This window comes from Rutidosis leptorrhynchoides, chromosome 11 (assembly GCF_046630445.1).
Source record: "Rutidosis leptorrhynchoides isolate AG116_Rl617_1_P2 chromosome 11, CSIRO_AGI_Rlap_v1, whole genome shotgun sequence".
Lineage (NCBI taxonomy): Eukaryota > Viridiplantae > Streptophyta > Magnoliopsida > Asterales > Asteraceae > Rutidosis > Rutidosis leptorrhynchoides.
Window position 1 is genome coordinate 307,859,394 of NC_092343.1, and position 7,080 is coordinate 307,866,473.

Sequence of the window (7,080 nt, forward strand, 5' to 3'; positions counted from 1 at the left end):
CGAAAAAGTCAACACGTTTGGGTCGGGCCCCGAACTATTTTTCTGAGGTTTTTATTCATGTATAAGCATGTTAGAACAAGTCTCATGTGAATCGGAGGTGCGTAGCATAGCAAACATTTTTCAAAAATGGACAAAGTTGGACAGCCTACTTTGGCGCGCCACGCGGGTATATGGCGCGCCGCGCCATTACCTGTGCAGAGAAATCTGGCAGTTTTTAAGTTTTATGCACGAACCTAACTTCAAACAATCACCATTTATGACCCGCAAACAACCAAAACATATATCTTATATCATCGGAAAGGTATTTTGAGAAGGAACACAACTAACTACTTTTCATCAAGCGAAAACATCATTTACAATAACCGATTTCTCGCCAAGTGGTCATTCAAGGTCCATTTTCAAAGTTTCAAGTTCTTGAAATGCATTACATGATTCGGGAATCCAATCCTCACATATGATATGCCGTTTCGAAGGTAATTACTCATGCAATACAACTAAACACTTACTAACAACATTTCATGGCATCCAAAGTATCAAAAGTTCATTTCAAGTTCATCAAACCCTAATCAAAATTCACAAAAATCACAAATCATGTATTTGAAGTTTTCTTAATCAGCCTATGCATCATAACGAAGCTAGTGATACTAGTAACACAATTAAAACATGAACTTTAACAATTTAACAACATTTAATCTTCCAAAATCAAAGATTAAGCAAACCCATTTTCAAGTGTTCAAACTAGTTACTCAAATCAACAAATCGAACAAACAAAACATATATTCATGTTATACACGAGCCATAGACACTAATAAACACTTTTATAATTCAAAAACATCAAGAACACAAAATCTAGTGATTTTAGAAAGTTACCCAAATGAGATGAAATTGGTATCAAGTCGAAGAGGATGAAGGGAGGATTCCAAATATGTAATTTGTTTTGTGAAACACTTGCTAGATCATGAATGGATGATGAATTCTTTGTTTGGAGAATTTAGAGAAAATGTGAAAGTATGAGAAGAAAATGAAAATGAAAATGAAAATAATGAATGGAGGAGGTGGTGTTTGACTCCTTTGACCAAGTCAAATCTTTGACACTTTGGCAAGTTTAGTCCCTCAAGTTTGTAATCGGGTGCGGGAATTAACCGAACGAATATTTTTAAATTACACGAGAGAACGAGAGATGTTATAATCCAAATGACGAAAATATTTTAAGAATGTAAGCTAATGGAGGATACGAATCGAGATACTGACGATATTATTAAAATAAAAAGACGGGCGTTAAAATAATTTAACGGAAAAATGCGGGATGTTACAATAAGTTCACACCTACACCCTACAAGTGTAACTGATGATAATTGGACTTGAGGATTTTTGTTCTAAATCGTATGTATCCTTTCTTTCGTATTTGTGTTCAAAGTATAAAAGTATAAATCGTTTATGTTTTCTCATCCCACGTATAAGTATAAAAGAGTAAAAGTGGGGCTATGATCTCACCTTGAGTGCAAGCGTATAAAAGTACTTCGCAAGTAAACGGGTGCAAGAACGAATGCTAGTCTTGACCTAAACAAGTAGGTTGTATCAATAACGGTAAACAAGATGGGTCAAAGTTATTCAATTAGTCATATGGCTCGTTACGACTCGATTACATATACCATGCGAATCACGTTGCCAAGTTTCATGCATGATTCAAATACAAAAGCATGTTAGGATGATTGCATAAGTATTTTTCTGAGATTTTTAATCATATATAAGCATGTTAGAACAAGTTACATGTTAATCGGAGGTGCGTAGCATAGTTAGAATTAAACGAAAAATGACCAACCAAATCAGAACCTAGCAGTTCATCTGGACGGCATCCAGATTTGCTGGACGGCGTCCAGATGTGAAGGTATGACGGCGTCCAAGAATCTGGACGGCTTCCAGATTAGTGCACAGATCTGATTGCTGAATTTATACAAGTGCACGAACCAAAACTCAAACAAACACAATTTATGATCCGCAAACCATCAAAACATGTATCTTATACCGCTGGAAAGGTATTTTGACGAGGAACGCAACTAAGCACATTTCATCAATCAATTTAACATTACAACAACCAAAATCGCATTAAATGCTCACCATTTATTACATTCAAGTTCATTAAATGCGTTTCATGATTCGGACAACCAATTTACATGTATGATACGTCGTTTCGAAGGTAATTAAACATACATCGCATCTATACACCTACAAACAACATTGTCAAGCATTTAATGCACCAAAAGTTCATATTCAAGTCTATCAAACCCTAACCAAAATCTCAAAATCAATAATCATGCTAGTGAAGATTTCTTAATCAACCTACACATCAAAATGAAGCTAGTGATGCTAGTAACACATTTAATACATGAACTTTTAACATCTAACAACATTTAAGCAACCAAATCTCAAGATCAAACACACCAAGTTTCAAGTTCATGCTAGTTACTTAAAATAACAAGATCGAGCATATAATTCACATATTCGTGTTAGACTTGAGCCATAGACACTAATTAACACTTTGATAAGTTAAAAACATCAAGAACACAAAATCTAGTGTTTTTAGAAAGTTACCCAAATGTAATGAAGTTGGAATGGATTCGAAGAGGAAGTTACTAAGATTCTGAATATGTAATTTGTTTTAGTTGAAGCTTGCTAGATTCAAAATAGATGATGATTCTTTGTTTGGTTGTTTGAGAGAAAAAGAATGGAAGTATTAGAGAAAGAGGAGGATGAATGAGTGGAGGAGGAAGGGTTTGACCCTTGACCTAGTAAAATGTTTGGCATCTTTGCGAGTTTAGTCCCTCAAGTTTGAATCGAGTGCGTGAATTACCTAAACGAGATAATTTAAAACGCGTATTAGCGGAAGATGTTATAATTATATAACGGACTTTAAAATAACATAGCGGAAGGTAAACGGAAAAAGGCGGGATGTTACATTACCTACTCCTTAAAAGAAATTTTGTCCCAAAATTTAAGTAGGCGTAGTGGTCGGGGTTTCTTCCTCGAGATCTTGCGTTTCCGAATCCACGAATAAATGAGGGTATTTCTTTCGCATTTGATCTTTCCTTTCCCAAGTATACTCGGGCCCCCTTTTGGCGTTCCAACGGACCTTGACAATTGGTATTCGGCTTTGTTTTAGCGTTTTGACGGAGTAGTCCACAATCTCGACCGGTTCCTCCACAAAATGAAGTTTGTCATCAATAGTAAGTTTCTAGAGAGGGATGACGAGTTCGGGCTCAGAAAAACACTTTTTCAAGTTTGACACATGGAAAGTAGGATGAACGGAGCTCAGTTGAGGCGGAAGATTTAAACGATAAGCAACGGTTCCAACACGCTCCAAGATTTCGAAAGGACCAATATACCGCGGATTTAGCTTCACGCGCTTCCCGAAACGGATTACACCTTTAAAAGGCGCGAATTTTAACATTATGCGATCGCCGATTTGAAATTCGAAGTCGTTGCGTCTTTTATCGGTATAGCTCTCTTGACGACTACGGGCCGTCCGGAGCCTATCTCGGATTTGAACGATCTTCTCGGTTGTTTCATGAATGAGTTTGGGTCCAGTGATTTGTGTTTCACCCACTTTGGCCCAACAAAGAGGTGAACAATATTTTCGGCCATATAATGCTTCGAATGGTGTGGTGTTAATACTCGCGTGATAACTATTGTTGTAGGAAAATTCAGCGAGAGGCAAGTGTTTGTCCCAAGCTTTACCGAAATTGATAACGCAAGCTCGTAGCATGTCTTCCAAGGTTTGAATTGTGGGTTCGCTTTGTCCGTCGGTTTACGAATGGTATGCGGTGCTCATGTCTAAATGCGTTCCCAACGCTTCTTGTAAAGTACGCCAAAATCTAGAAACAAAACGGCCATCTCGGTCGAAAATAATCGATAAGGGTACACCGTGATGGGCGACGATCTTTTTAACGTAAAGTTGTGCAAGTTTCTCCATTTTTTCGGTTTCCTTCATGGCTAGGAAGTGGGCGGATTTGGTGAGATGGTCTACAATAACCCAAATAGTATCATAACCGCTCGCCGTTTTTGGTAGTTTTGTGATAAAATCCATCGTATTCTTTCACACTTCCATTGTGGGATTTCAGGTTGTTGAAGTAGTCCGGACGGTCTTTGATGTTCGGCTTTGACCTTGGAGCAAGTTAGGCATTTTTCAACATAAGTAGCGACATCCCTTTTAATGTTCGGCCACCAATATAGTTCTTTGAGGTCGTGGTACATCTTATTGGCATCGGGGTGAATCGAATATCTTGACTTATGGGTTTAGAAAGTTACCCAAATGTAATGAAGTTGGTATGGATTCGAAGAGGAAGTTGCAAGGATTCCGAATATGTAATTTGTTTTAGTTGAAGCTTGCTAGATTCAAAATAGACGATGATTCTTTGTTTGATTGTTTGAGAGAAAAAGAATGGAAGTATTAGAGAAAGAGGAGGATGAATGAGTGGAGGAGGAAGGGTTTGACCCTTGACCTAGTCAAATGTTTGGCATCTTTGCGAGTTTAGTCCCTCAAGTTTGAATCAGGTGTGTGTGAATTACCTAAACGAGATAATTTAAAACGCGTATTAACGGAATATGTTATAATTATATAACAGACTTTAAAATAACATAACAGAAGGTAAACGGAAAAAGGCAGGATGTTACACCATAAGCTAAAAAGCTTAGATCTAACAAGATTCATGAGACCATAAGCTAGAAAGCTTAGATCTAACAAAGATTCATGAGACCATAAGCTAGAAAGCTTAGATCATGGATGATGATGATTATGAAATAAAAAAGTAATAATTAAGGTGAAGACAAGCATGAAAAGCAAGAAAACTTACAAGGTTTTCAAGAAATTGAAAAATGAATGAAACTAGAGCTTAAACTTCCTTAAATAAAAATTCAAAACTTGAAAAATAATGAAGATAATGATGATGATGAGCATGGCCGTGAGTTTTAAGATGGATGGATGGATTTGGTGTGTTGGTGAATGGACAAGAATGTTGGAAATCAAGTACTAATGTAGTGGCAACTTTTGCTTTTTGGTTGGTGGGTTACTTTATGCTTAAAAGGCTTACTTTTAATTGGTTGGCCATGTTCCATCTAGTCCACTAATTAATTTATGTTGGGCCATGAAATAAATAATACTTGTAGTCCAAATAAAATGCTAAGTCCATGTAGTGAGCTAGTGTGCACAAGTAATTAATTATCACTAATAAATAAAAATAAAAATAATAATATTTTAATTATTATTAAATTAAATTGTAAGTCATCCAAATATTTAAGTCCTTCCGGCTAGTGACGCTAACGGTCGAATTCATTCGGAATTAAATTAAAGTAGGCTACTCAAGCAAGTACGCGTTTCTGAAATATCGCGAATTATTTCTAAACTAGCCTTTAAGCACCCGTGCGTTGCACGGCGGGCCCTAATAAGACTAAGTATAAAATGTTAACGAACTTATCAAAAACAACGAAACAACATCGATATAAAACATCACACTTGATATTAAAACAAACAATGTTTTTCATTGAACCAATGCATTCAAATTGTTCTAAGGATTGTTGTAAACATTAATAAAGATAGAACGCACGTTTCTTAAAGTCGTAGGTGAAAAACCACTTTGTACCAGGTTTGAGACGATTTTATTTCCGGAAACGGTTGAATCCTTACGTCACTAGAAGGTTTGGCTTTTTCTTCGACTCTTCCTGTTTCAACCTCCATTTGTAGTGTTTTTTAAAGTTCATAAGCTGACTTTGAGAAGCAGTTGCCATTATCACTCTTAAAAAGTGTCAACGCTACTTTTGAACCTACATGCCAATGGTTAAATACACCTTATATTCATAACAAAGATCGAGCAGAAGTAATCATTATATTATTTTTTTTGTGTTTCCTTAGGTAGACCTTTGGATCCCTGCCACATTTCTAGCATTAACGTTTCAAAGATAACAGTCAATCGATGTTGAGTGTCATGTCAAAATTTGACACAAATGGTTTTAAAACATCATCATAAATACATCAAACAAACTGGTACATTATATAAAAAGGCATGCTCATTATAACCAGTTGATGGAGTATATGTATTTTGTAATCTTAATTGTTCACAAAGTCACTATAGATGTATTTATAATATAATGATGTATAATATTTTACAACTATTAAAAAACATAAAACATTTTAACATATACCGTGTTGTGAATTCAGAGACATCTTGCACTTCTGCGTCAATTAGTACTTTAGTGAAGTTCGAACCCGAACTTACTTTGAGTTGTTCGAAAGAGATTAATAGTAGATCTCCCCATTAATCAAGCATATATAAAAGAAACATTAACTTTATCAACAACAACAACTAATTACTAAAACCAATTAGAAAGAATAAAGTGACTGATGTTTCATAAACACAAAATAAGCCTACAAAATCAGAACATAACAATCAAATCATCAAAAAATTTGAATACTCATATATGTAAATAATAATACATAGTAGAATTCCCAAATACATACAAACAAAAAACTGTATTAAGTACTTACTTATTCACAAAAGGTTTAAATAGAAGCGAATATCCAAGCGAGAAAGCAATTACCCTGAACTTTTTCTCTTCTTGGCGATCGATGTAAGCAAGCAACTCTTCTTGCCTCATTAGAGCTTCATGAAGAGCCTGCACACACACACAAAATAAAATAATGTCAGCAATCCTAGTCAGCAATCCTAGTCAAACAACTACTTGCTGACGAGGATGCCAGCCGAATAACTTAATTAAATGCTTCATGTCTCGCCCCTGTGAGGATTGTGGAGGGAGGATCTGTAGATAACAATTTCCTTTCTTTTTTCATAAATAGTTATTTGGTAATTTTTTTTTTTTTAAGAAAGACCGAATTACACAAAGGACCCTCAACTTTAATTACTCATAATTGAAGTAGCCCTATCATTGTGTATTAAAAGTTTTATCACAGATATTAACCCAACTTATCCAAACTTCATTCATTATAATGTTTTACAACTCTAAAAGCTAACGATACGTTGATTATTGTCGTCACGATATATGGATGCAGTAGGAGTAGATATGTCAAAT